Source organism: Anopheles maculipalpis, chromosome 3RL (assembly GCF_943734695.1).
Source record: "Anopheles maculipalpis chromosome 3RL, idAnoMacuDA_375_x, whole genome shotgun sequence".
NCBI classification, from domain to species: Eukaryota; Metazoa; Arthropoda; class Insecta; order Diptera; family Culicidae; genus Anopheles; species Anopheles maculipalpis.
The window spans coordinates 85,853,768-85,867,375 of NC_064872.1; the positions used below are offsets into that span (position 1 = coordinate 85,853,768).

General features: G+C 42.5%; 4 protein-coding genes across 6 annotated transcripts in view; 1 reads left to right on the forward strand and 3 right to left on the reverse strand.

The window, feature by feature from the left end:
• Nucleotides 1-13,608, reverse strand: part of LOC126563457 (uncharacterized) — a 420,587-nt gene that overhangs the window by 402,937 nt on the left and 4,042 nt on the right. The gene's annotated exons all lie outside the window — the stretch shown is intronic.
• The window catches only part of LOC126561112 (gamma-soluble NSF attachment protein), a 487,575-nt gene that overhangs the window by 368,866 nt on the left and 105,101 nt on the right, over nt 1-13,608 (reverse strand). The gene's annotated exons all lie outside the window — the stretch shown is intronic.
• The window catches only part of LOC126563195 (cold shock domain-containing protein CG9705), a 186,540-nt gene that overhangs the window by 159,353 nt on the left and 13,579 nt on the right, over nt 1-13,608 (forward strand). The gene's annotated exons all lie outside the window — the stretch shown is intronic.
• Nucleotides 1-13,608, reverse strand: part of LOC126562375 (arginine kinase) — a 310,846-nt gene that overhangs the window by 158,288 nt on the left and 138,950 nt on the right. The gene's annotated exons all lie outside the window — the stretch shown is intronic.

Here is a 13,608-nt window from a genome sequence, read left to right on the forward strand (position 1 = left end):
AGCTTCCTTCAATGTGCTCCCTTTGACGAGGTCACTTCGACGAGCTTCCTTCAATGTGCTCCCTTCGACGAGCTCCCTTCGACGAGCTCCCTTCGATGAGCTCCCTTCGACGAGCTCCCTTCGACGAGCTCCCTTCGACGAGCTCCCTTCGACGAGCTCCCTTCGACGAGCTCCCTTCGACGAGCTCCCTTCGACGAGCTCCCTTCGACGAGCTCCCTTCGACGAGCTCTCTTCGACGAGCTCCCTTCGACGAGCTCCCTTCGACGAGCTCCCTTCGACGAGCTCCCTTCGACGAGCTCCCTTCGACGAGCTCCCTTCGACGAGCTCCCTTCGACGAGCTCCCTTCGACGAGCTCCTTTCGACGAGCTCCTTTCGACGAGCTCCTTTCGACGAGCTCCCTTCGACGAACTCCCTTCGACGAGCTCCCTTCGACGAGCTCCCTTCGACGAGCTCCCTTCGACGAGCTCCCTTCGACGAGCTCCCTTCGACGAGCTCCCTTCGACGAGCTCCCTTCGACGAGCTCCCTTCGACGAACTCCCTTCGACGAGCTTCCTCTACCCTTGTGAAACGCCAAAAAAGCTTGCCAAGTAGTATGGTGTCATTCACATGAGGTGACTTGTCCATTGGAAGGTGAAGAGCTTAACATAGAGCTCTCCACCTTAGCTGGCATTGCACAATCTTTCCAGACAGAGGAAGTCGAAAATCTTTCTCATATACGGCTGAGAGCTTTGCCTCGTTTCTTAGACAGAACTCATGTCTCTGAGGCATGAGCTGCATTTACTAGGAATATAAATGGGCCAAACGTTCATCGAACAATGCAAGAATGTATATGCTCTCTCCCTCTTTCTCTCTCTCTCTCTCTCTCTCTCTCTCTACACCCATGAGCGATCGTTTGTTTGATCCTCGGGGCGCAGAAGGTGAATCAATTACGTTACGTTCGTTCCGCTATCGTTAGGGAGAGTGCAACAACATCTTTTGCCATCATTGTTCCCACGTCACACCGTTCCGTTGCCTTCATCGCTTACTGGCTTATGGCGAAATGAGGAAACGATTTATTAATCACTGCCCACTACAACCCTCAAGTATTCCGCTTACCCCGATTCACCCAGCACGCTGAACCACGGAGACATCATAACTTAATTTTTTATGCTTTGTAGGCTTCCAGCCGACCGAGGACCGGAACGTGGCGAACCATGGTACTTGATGGTACATTCCGTAGATCATTAGACGAGTGAAAGAGAGAACAAAGCGGCACGAAAAAAGGACTTTAATGGGATGGGAAAATGGTATGCTCTTCGGAAGTATGAAGACGACGACAACCAGAGCGATAAAGCGATTAAAGGGGATGTATTCCCTATCGGCGCTCCTGTTCCGAGTACGCTATTTCTCAGGAGATTTTTTAAGTGGTCCTTTTGGATACCACCATAAGCATCTTTCCAGCCAGCAGATTGTTGAAGATGGCAGGACACATATTCCTTAATTAAAACAAATCGTATCGTATCGTAGTAAGTGAGCGACACACTAAAGTGATGCTATGTGAGCTGATAATTGGAACCTGTACAGTTGATTCTACGCTAAACCAATTAGCAATGGGACGGAGTCGGTGGTGGTAGTGTTAGCACAGCTACTAAGGTCATGCATCTACTGCCGAAGGGTGGTAATTGGTTGGAAGCGACAAATAGAATGTCTTATTCGGCGACTTGGTCAGTGTGCCGCAGAAGCCTGCTGACAGTTGGTAGTTTTGTTAATTTATGCCTATTGATTTTGTTACACGCTCTAAACAGCTACCATTGTTTTCTTATTGGAAAATTAGCACCTTTGAAGTACCTATCTGGACGGGGGTTTCTATTGGGGTGGGGAAAACTAGTTTAATTGCACGCGATGTTTCAGGTTCATGTTTAATACCCTTCAGACAACCTTTTCCCTTCAACTACAATTCAATTTGTCATTTAGTTCGATGTTCAAGATCAATACAAACTGCACCTCTTGCTGCGGGGGTACCTTCGTGTTGGCATGTGCACTTGCTCCACTCTGACCCTCGGATAAGTGTATCAATATTTATAAGAGTTTGCATGTAAGCTCACGTGGTTTGTGGCGAGAAATGGAAGAGGCGGGGGACATAGCGCATGGATCCGTTCGTTTCCGGAAAGCCGGATTTACGATCGAAGGAATTAATAATGTTATGCAACACGACAATGGTGATGGCAATGGACGTTCCGCTTGGGTGCTCGATTTACTAATTTAAACACTCCACAAACATCAAAGAGCGTACAGCAGTGGGTGCAGTTCGGTGATGAAGGCATTTTGATTTGATGTTCAATCTGGATTTAAATGTATGAGCATTCTGCATCATCAATCATTGGGCATGTAATTGTCATGCGTTGGTCTTGTGTCCTAGCTATCCCTTCTAACTCATCCATCGTTTGTTATATCGGTCAGTTGTGTCTAGTGAAAATTATGCTTTGTAATCTGTTAATTTGGAGCAGCTATGGCCAAATTAGTCAATGATCTGTGTTTGAAGATTTCTTTAGAAAATATTCAAATCACCAGCCTTTCCTTTTCGACGATCGAGACGTTCGAGATGATGAAGCGACCGTGCCTGACCTCTAGCTAGGTGCCTAGACCAAAAAATAAAAAAGGAAGCTCAGAAACATATTGTGGCTAACTTGTTCCACATCTCCGTTTGAAAGGGAAGATCATTTAAGATAATCACAGAACGAGATCAGTGATTGTGATAAAAAAGACCCATATTGAATCCTACTGGTCGCTGAAGCAAAATTTGTTTTGATCGCAATCGTGTCTAGAGCGCCAGTCATTAGGCGGCTGCTCAGGAAGATTGGCATTATTTCATCATGAACGTAGAATTTTAAGAGATCATCAGTTTGGGCGTTTAATCACGGATCAAGTTTAAGCTATTAAATCTTGCCTGTTATTCGATAAATATTTTCCCCTTCGACGAATCCAGTTTTTCCAGCGTGACGAGCTGAATAATCTTTTGCTCAAAGTCGAAAAACACACGGATTCGCTTGCCTAATAATGAATCCTCTTAAGCAGGTGCTAAACTTTTTTTTGTAGCCAGCCGTTTGTCCAAAAACACCGGAATCGACTTACGCCCCAGCCAATTTAGCTCGACGAATTTCCGCGAAAAACCCCAGCTGCTTCGCACTATGTTCGTCGGACGTTTCGGATGGACATTGCATCGATTCCGGACGTTGTTGATAGTGGTGCAACTTTCGTGGTTTTTCCGGTGCCAAAAAAAAAAAAAAGAAAAAAGCCAACCGCCGCCACCATTCCGGAAGGCATTGCTGTTGGTGTGGACGACGAGGAAGGGGGCGAAAAAAAAACCTCCCATCCACAACAATGCACTCAACTCAGACTGACTGACGGATGTGCTAATTGCTATTACATACACACTCTCGCCGTTCGGTTATTTTCCTGTGGAGTAGAGTTGTTTGGAGCTCTTCCAGAATTAGGTGGGCGTCCCGAACACTGGCACCGTTGGACGGTAGTTTACCTATTGTAAAGTGGAGGAAGTTCGGCAAGTTCGCTGGGGCGTACACTGTGTATCATAAATCGAATGAACTTTTCGAGCCAAGGTATCGGATGATATACGATCCGGATGGTAATAAAATGAAGTTGACCTAAATTTTCCTTTTTACAATTAGTTCTTTTTTTGCGTGTATTAGGTGGATGTTGAAGTTGATGAGGTTTTTAGACGCTACTGGATATTTGTCTTAAATTTGTGAAATTGTTATTCTAATAATCATACTCAATGTCATTTGAATAAAATAGTTGACTTAGTAACTATAACAATGCTTTATTTACTAAAAAAGAACTAAAATTTGTCCATTTCAGTTTTAAGGGAGAAGACTGGAATGATGAACTAAAGAAATTAATTGCAGTCTGCAATATAAGATGTTTCTCCAATCGGCCACAATACAGTTAAGAGCGAGTTTTTATGCTTTGAAATCATCGCCATCGGATTGTTCATCATTATGCTGCTGTAACAAGAGAATCCAATCGGCAGAGTGATCGGTCATCATATATTTTTCTTTGGATACTACTACTTCAATATATAAAATTACTAAAAAGAACTTTTGCTACCACCCAAATGATGCATACAAGTCCTTAAAGTATGTTTACCTTTGCCAGCTAGTGTAGTGTTGTGGCGTAGGCTTCCTCGATCGTTGATATTGATGTGGAAAATTGTCATCACATTTTGAACGCTTTCCCTAGCACACCTTCCTTCCTGCCTTTCGTCTGCCCGCCCGTCCCAAAGAAAAGGTAATAAAAGTCTCGCAAATTGAAAATTGCTCACTAAACGACCACATCTCACTGCAGTATGGAAGATTGGAGCCCCCGATAGGAAAGCCAGTTCGATTGCACTGCAGCTTCAAACCCAAGAACCGATGCATTCGTCGACCGTGCAGATACAGAGTAATGGTATGTCCGACGGTCTGCCTGTGGTGCAGAGGCAAATGGGCGGGCAACCTGTTTCAACGCCCATCATTCAGCACAACCATCGACACATTTCACATCTACCGACAGCAGCCAGTGCTCCGATCCGTCGCTATCTGCGGCTGGAAGATGATGTGTTTTTCATTCCGATCGTTGCTGGTTGTGTTGTCGCATAGCAGCAGAAGAATATCGTTTTGTCCGTTTCCTAACACAACACGTCTCGACCGGCCGTACGTGTTTGTGTGTACGCGGGGTGGTTTTTTGCCGCTCCATCTTGTTCTTCCCTAATCGAAATTTATGTCCCTCGCTCACCAAAGTATGGACTTCTTTTCCGATGCAGTCAGCAGCAAGAAAGATGGTATTTGTTTGCCGTTGCCTAACGCCAAAACAGAAGACATGTATGTTCTGTTTTTACATCCTCGGTTCAGTTTGTCGTGCACCGTGAGACACCTCCGGAAAGAAGGTACGCCAAACACACATTCCGCCGTTGTTTCGTTTGGAAAAAAGGCGTACTAACAACGAAAAAAATAAATAATACGACGACTGCTCTAGTTTTAGTACGCGGGAATAGAATTTGTCATGACGCAATTTAAATACACGGATGCGCGGATGTATTTTTAAGCTTATGGAGTCGAAACGTTGGTGAGTGTGTGATGCAACATATGGTCGAAGACGATCGTTGAACTCATGCGAGAAGTGTGTATTATCAGGAAGATATTGAAGGTCATTCCTGTAAGGTCTGTAACGACGTGTGAAGAATTTTGATTCCGCACTTGAACTCTCCTTGTGATAAAAATATGTTTCGAAAACCTTAACATTATCAAATATGGAAGGATACACCTCAAAAATGCACCCAAAACTGACCAAATAAATAAAACAATTTCCATAGATTATTTATTTATTTTATTTATTTACTATAATTATTGCGAGCGTTCCGTATTGCCGAGAATTTTCATAGATTAAAAGATGTAAAGTTTGGATTGACTAGGATAATTTTATATAATATAAATAATTTAAATAAATCGTTCACATGACTTGCTGGACCTAGCACCTAGTGGGTCTGCCCAATAGAAATAAAAACGTTCTATAAAAATTGATTGTAGCATGTGAGGATAATTGAAGAGTAAAGAGAATTAGACCTCGTCTGATGCAATTATCTCTGCTTCATTACAGTTGATTACAACTCACGAACTAAAGGTGACAAACAGTTTCTGGCAGTCGTTATCTGTCCCGAATTAGGACATAGCGGAGGAGATTGCGTGTGATAAAACGACCCTTCCCACCCTTCTATCAACCCACTTAAATACTGTTCGGGGTTTGAAATCGGTGAACTAATGTTTCTGCTTATCGGCCACTAGTTCGAGTGCCGGTCGTTTGCGATGAGCAACATATAGGTTCCACATTTATTCATTTTTGTTGCTGCGTTGGGTAGCTGCCTCTGTCTCAATTTTGCAATCGATAAATGACCTTTTCCGAAAGACCACCACTCCTACACGTGCCTCGTTTTCATTTCGATGAGAATGACACTTTCAAACCCATCCAGACGCGATGCCCAAATAGCGATGATAATCCAATTGCTGTTATGTCGTAGGAAGGAACATACTACTCTGAGCCTTCGAAAGCGGTTTGGTCCTAGACTCGATACACCGTTTCCATTCGCAAGCTTATTACAGCATGTTACTTCGGGATATGGCTGGTGCTAAATTTATTTCCATGATGTCGTTTTTTTTTTTGGTGTGCTGTCGTTGTTACAGTCCTCGTCCACCTGTTACATATACCAGCTAGGAAACAAGCTGTGCAATACTCAATTATACCCGCAAGTACAAATAATGCAATGGCCATCATAGTCCGTAGCAGAGCAAATCAGAATACCTACCAGCTGTGTATTGATTGCCATTTCGGCTCCCCAAATTATTATTGTCAGAGGTCTAGACGCAATCCATTCGTTAAATAGTTTATGACACCACAGACAAATATTACATCGAATAAAATATTGATTCGCCGTTCCAGGAGAGACATCGTTTACAAACTGATTATTAATCCATCTGTCAATATGCATTTTGGCGTCAGTGTTTGAGCGTATCCATTCGAGGTAAACAAGAGGATCCCGATCTGATCATCCCCATGGAATTGGTTGCAATTTTCCAATCCTCTTCTCCCCTGAAGGTAGCTAGGACCAATGTAGTCTTTTTCGAATTGTTCCTAACGCTTTCGAATGTGTATCGAAATATCAAAAACGTGTGAGAAATTATTCAAATGTATTCTGATTTATACTGCGGCTAGCGTTCCTGGCGAGCTACACATACGCTTTGACAAGGGTATGTAATGGAATTCATATGCATAATGGAGAGCACGTGTTTTGAGATGAATTTATTATTTAATCCCTTACGAACCTGGTATGCTGCTTCTGCGCACCTGTAAATGGGCCACAGTTTTTTTTTTGCTCTTCTTTGATATGCATTGATAAGCAATTGGCAAAGTGTTTGAATAGTTGTTTGAACAACGAAATGTTTGGTATGTCTCCGTTGTAACAGTTGTCGTAGGAATTCTAAACATTAAGCCATTTTTTAAATAATCAAGTAATGAGTGGTGTTTACCTAGTTGTAAGGTTGATCCAAGCGCTTGGAAATATTATATCAAATTTATAAGAATAAATATCACCCGAAGAGAGATGAAGAAGATCACCGGAAAAGGTTTTGTGGACTTCCGAGAACGATCCTAGACCTAACACTTGAAGAAACTATGTTCAGACACCTATTAAAACCTTTCAAACGATATTATGTTTACGGAATGCATACTTTTGGGCACTGCATATATTATTTATAGTCTGTAAAATGTAGTATCATCTCATGCAAGGAGGATTATACTAAAATTGCTCAAGTGTAAGTTGTAATTAAATTTTTCATCTTCTTACGAACCCTTTTTGTGTGTCTGTCCTTCCACCTCGTTTCCTTTATCCCTCTCCGAAGTTGATAGGTTGCATCACAATAAGTTTAATGTTGCATTCTGTACTTTTACCGATCGCTTTTTGCACCTGCTTCCTCGGAATGCAATGTGATCGTTAGCAACAGCAAGCAAAGCAAAACCAAATAAATCATCCCGGTCGTGTGGCATTAAATCCAATTTAACATGAATCGTTACACGTGTAACAAAAAGACGGAAAAAATCATAAATGCATAATGCTCTGACGCAACAAAATCGGACAATTTCTCGCTTTCGTTGCCACGTCGCAACATTCCATACAGCGCCAATTAGTGGTGCGTGTGATATGGACGGTTTGTGGATGGACGAGATGATCAGCTTCTCTAACCGTGTCAGTAATGATGATGGCACGTACACACAGAATGCAAAAAAAAATGTAACAGAATCAGGATGAAAAATCCCAAATGTAAATGACACAGCAACATTTTCTCCCCTTTTTTTGTGCGACAGCATGTGGCACAGGACAGGTGCATGAATAAAACGGTAAAAAACCAAAAATATAAAAAAATTGATGCAAAAAAGGCTTTAGGACATTCCGTTCCAATTTGTCTCTCACTGTCGACCACACCCGCCATATCGTGCTATACCGTTGAATTGTCAATTTTATTTATTTTAGCTTCACCGCGGGAGTCCCTTTTTTGTTGTGCGCTCTCCCCAAAGGAAACGCTTAAGGGTAGGTTCGCGAACGATACTACGCGTACTACAGTGTGAGCTTGAGCTTACCTCGTGTGTGTGTGGTTGCCTTCCATCAAGAAGAGTTGGCAAAGTTGTCCCTCACACCTTCTCCCTGCGGGTTCTTGTAGTTGTTGCTAGAATGGATGTGCGCTTGCAAGGATGGAAAATTGAATCCACTTCGTGGTTAGGCGTGGGATATATGTTGCGACCAGGACCACCAACCGTTCATGACGAAAAAAAAACCTCGCAAGGAGTTATGATAAAAAATGTGATATAAAGCTTAGAGGCCTCAAAAAAGGAATGACGACGCAGAGGTAGGAGAGTAGTTTTGTTCCTTCTGTTTCTTGTACCACACCTATACGGCTACCAAGCCACAGTTTGGTGCACTTTGTCGCAATATTTTGCTCACCCGTTTGCCAGTTCCATCCCATCCATTTGAAGCCAGGAACAAAACAAAAAATGGGAAGGAACAGCTTACTCTCCCGGAGGGCACAAAACCATGTGAATCATGCATATGCATGATGCGCATTGCATTGTCTCTGGTCGGTTTCCTTCGGTCGGCCCCATTTCGGTCACGGTACGAACGGACAGTGCCAGTGCCCGAGTGTGAGTATGTCCGGCAAAAAGAAAAGGGTAAGAATAAACAAGCAGTACAGCGTCATCTATCTTTCTCCTCTGCCCGGTAGGTCTGCTAGGTCATAGTGACTGTAGTGAAGAAGTCCAGAATAAATATCATTAGTTTTAACATTTTCCACCTCTGGAGGGTGTTTGTTCATGTACGTGAATTGGCTCGCTAGCCTTGTGGGGGAAAGAGTTGGGTCCTCGCGCCCAACGATTCGCGTTTCTGCTGACTGACAGATAACGTGGCAGACGTTGGTGTGTATACGCACGCACACCTGGCCACGGGACCATTTGCGGAGGAAGATTGCGTGCGAGTTTCACCAACATGCCAACCGCAGGCCACATCCGTAGGCTACGCCATCATGTATGTGCAAGGTCTTCCAACAGTTACAGTCATCGAACTTCCGGCAACTCTACCGTTCCGGATGAAGGTTGCCTTTTGACGGTGAGTTCCTGTGAAGTTTTGGGAAATAAATTTGATGCCACATCTGCAGTAGATTCCCCTTAGGTAGGAGACTTACTTTTCGTTTGTATTTCCCATACGAGAATATACTCAACTTTTGGACGTCTCCGTCAGCAAAAGTCGCATTACAGAAAAAAAAAACGTTCCATTTTCCCAGGTGTCTTACTTTGATGGGTTTGATATAGCGCGATACGACTGTATGAAGATGAATGGATACAAATTTACCTGCTCAGCAGGGAAGCTGTCGCTTCCGGTATTAGTCGATGAAACCATCACGGATCCGGTCAGTGGAGTGTATTTCGGTAGGAAGTATTTTTGTAGCTCTTTCCTGCTGGGATGATACGAAAATATATTACCAAGCGACAGACAGCAAAGGATTCAAGATAACCATCTATCTTTCATTCGGACGTGTTTTTGTGTGTAGTCCGCTTGAACTCGGAAGAGTTATGACGCACAGACGACGAGCATATGCGAATAAATGCTACAGAAGTAGTAATGTTTGCCCCGTTGGAAGAGAGACTCCTGATGTAAGGAATATCTGTTTTTAGTCATCCTTAATCTTTAATTAGCAAGTTTTAGGATCGATTCCTAATAACAATATTTATTTGCTAATGAAAATTGGCAACAAAAAAAATGCTTCTCCAAACTTGGGATGCTGCTAGCAGCACAATATCGTTGATTAACACCACCGAACGTATGTGGCCGTGCCAGAAGGAAGCAATACAGATGCTAGGTCATGACCTCATGGCTATCCTTCAAGGAAGAAAATAGGGATATCCCCAATGACAACAAAAAAAAACTCTCCCACTTTCTTCAGGAGTTTTATTGCTGATGTTTCTCCTTGTTGTGGAAGTTGCTCGTTGGCTGTTGGACCTGACTTAACCAGAACCACGTGGCTGGATGTGGAAAGTTTGCGTAGGACGGAGTCTCGGAGGAGGCAAGATCAATTGATTTATGACGTAGGGTAGAAAGGAGGAAAGCTTTAGCTTGCCATGCTTTGGTGCGTTGGTTTTCCGGCAATTGAGGCGAAACTTTGTACTTTTTCTACATTAGCAATCTGTGCTGGTGGACTGTTTTGGAATACCATATTCCAAGGTGACATTAATTTTAGCTTTATATATGTGTTGAGCTAACAGCCAAATGGGGAGGTGGATGGATTCGTTGTGATTCATTATGCATGCTACTGTGGAGCTTTGTAATTTAAACGAGTTTTATTCCTCCACCGTTGGGAGAGCTGTTCCGGCAAAAAGAATTGGCTGTTCTGTGTGCTATAAATTACTCTTTGTAATGAGATGTTTTACTACATTTATTGCATGGTTTTTAAACCAACATTAATACGGAAACAAGATGGTTATGCATCAACATGATTATTTTGTACAATAAAGACATCTTATATTTAAATTATTTTATGTCAACATGACAACACATAGAGACTATGATGAATCAAATAGGACTACCAAAAATTCAAAGGCCTCTCAGTATAGCGAAAAATATCAACCAGAACTCACCGGATGTCCATCCCCTTTTCGCATATATGTATATATTTCGAATTTGCATTTTAAAATTATTGATTCCACACTACGAAACGCCCTTCCGAACGTTGTCTAATTCTCACTCACACCACCATTTCCATTGCGATTGGAAACGTTCCAATATCATCTGCCTCCCCCGGGATATATGTTCCACTTCTTTCCTTCTGTATTGAACGTTGATGACCACAAAGTCAACAACAGAAGCTGCGTCTCCATCCCTTCGTATTGGTCGTATTTTTCGGATGGGACACACCGAGATGGGGAAAATGCCTCGCCATACAATGTGCCAATAGCAGTCGCGGCAGCCAACCAACCACCGGAAACCCATTCAACCGTAAGCCACCCATCAAAAGGTGCAAAAATCGATACAAACTGTAAAGCCCCGAGGGTACGCGCGGGATCGTTTAAATACAGCCCTACCGAGAACCGTGCCCGTGGTTAGCGGAAAGCGAGCGTTAGCGAGCGTTCTTACTAAAAATAGTGCCTTTCTACTACTGTTACGGGGTTTCACATAGCACTACAACGCCCTTTCATCCTTCGCCCCGAGGCGTTCAAACGGAGGCGCAGTTGTATGGTAATTTGTCTCCTCACCGTTTGGCAAAACAAACCACCCGGCTTGGCAAAGAAATATCGACTTAGTTGCACATTGCGGAAAGAGGCACATTGTTGATGTGAAAATAAATGTCGACCGTGAAAATGAGGCGGAAAATGTAGATGAAAATGAGAGAAAACAGCGCGAAAGTGGTGATGCTGTGGGAGCGTTTAATGGCTGCAGACAAGCTTGTTTGTGTGGGAGAGGCTCTACAGTACTGCTGTAGAAGCAAACACACACTCGAAGTACTTGCGTGGGGCATTAAGCTCTTGAGGCGGAATCCGATTGGTTAGGCTCGATCGTATCGTGGCCCCTAGAGGCTAAGATGAAAAGCACTTCTCTTTCGCGTAGCACAAGACTATGCGATTAACCGGCTACTTAGGCGCCTACGCTGGAAGTAGTCCACCATTGGTGATGGAAGTCCTTTTTCGTTTGTTTAGAAAAGCGCCACAGTTAGACGGTGTTTTTCGGATGATTTCACAAGAATAAACACTTGTTAGGGAAGGGCAGTATGGACGCGATTGGACAACAGTATCAAGTTTGATGTTAAGATGCTATCTCATCTCAGATGACGATCACAATGACTAATTCGAAAATGACAAATGTTTCATCAATTTTGATTTAAGCTTAGTCAATATCTGTGCTTTATCATGTTCAATTATAATGAAGTAATAAGTTTCAAGCACGTGTGACATCCTCTTCATGACTTAATGGACCCTACCGGGCTCGTCAGGAATCTCGTCAGAATCCCGGTTCTGTCGTATTTTGTTTTACTTATTTTTCAAATTATTCATTTTCAAATATTCAAAGCACAGCAAACTAATCTACTAAACGAGACGGCGTGAAATTGCGTACCGCTACTCTCTATTTAGCTTTTTCCCCATTATTATCGCATTTGACGGGTTTCCCTTGCCGGATGTGCTAAAAACAAAGTCAAGCAAAAGGCTTTATGGTGGTTTGGTTTTTCGACTGCTTCCTGATGCTGCTGCTGCTCGTCCTGTTGGTGATGGTGGGTGTTGTAATTTTCCCGATTGCTACTTCCCACCCGACGCAGATGACGTACGGTGCCACCGATGAAAACAACTTGAAGCTTTTAGGTGTGATGCAGATGGGGATACGGCCGCAATTGATGGCAATGATTTACCATTTTCTCGTTCGTCACCATCAGGCATCTCTTTGGCGGGATATAGATGGTTAATGGCACCAGTGTTTGGGGGGTTATTTTTATGTCGCTGCTTCGCTTGTTTTCTGCGACTGAAAGCACGTTTTTGGTTTCTTAACAAGTTTTCTTGTTTTGGCATTCTGATTATTGGCTCCTTCGGTAATACTTCCGAAACTGTGTTAGATCGGTGGTGCCGAGATTTTGTTTTATCGTTACGGTTTTTTTTTCGAACAGAATACTTTGAACGAGTTTCTCGGGTGTGATTTGAGGAATAAAAATGATTTCAGTAAGAAAAAAAGCTTCCTCTTCTAAGCTAAATAACATTTGGGTTTTGATTCCAAAATTGTTTATAATTTTCTGTCCATTTTGCTCCAAAAAGCAATAATTTCTTTTACATTTAAAATAAGATTAATTTGTTTAAACTTATACGCCTAAAAGTATGCAGTAAACAAATATAGTTGATTGTGAAGTTTACCCTAAGCCTTACGGTTGCTAATTTACATTTATAAAATGTTAAACTAACAAAATCAACTACAAATGCCAGTTGAGCTGGTAAACCTTCTTTTCCAAGCAATATGCAAATTGAGTCAACTCAATTCGTCTTTCCCAAATTATTATTCACATCACCAGCTACTTCTAAAACCCACTCGTTCAGTACGGTGAACTCAGGAATGAGTTGATTGAAAAATGTCTTTCGATAATATATTTCCAGAATAGTTTCTCAATTCTTCCGCCCTCCCAACATCGATCGATACTTCACATCATCGAATGCAGTTGCGGAAAGTTATTTAAAAGTCAATATTTGTAGTTATTACGGGCAAATCACTCAAGCAAGCAACAACGAGTTCCCATCTAAACTTCTACCGGACCGTAATATTGGGAGATTTTTTTTTGCGTATTTTGAGACATTTTTTGATTGATTCGGGTCATCTGTCTCGTGTCGATAGAGTCCGCCGTTCTACCACTGCGTGCTTGATGACTTAATCTGTTGGGCTCGGCCCTATCCTTTTGTCTATGTCTAGTGTTTCTTTCCATTTTATGTCTTTCTAAAAATAAATGTTAATATTTATTTTTAAATTCTACATTTCCAACTCGAAATTGCCCAATTAGTTTGTACAACTTC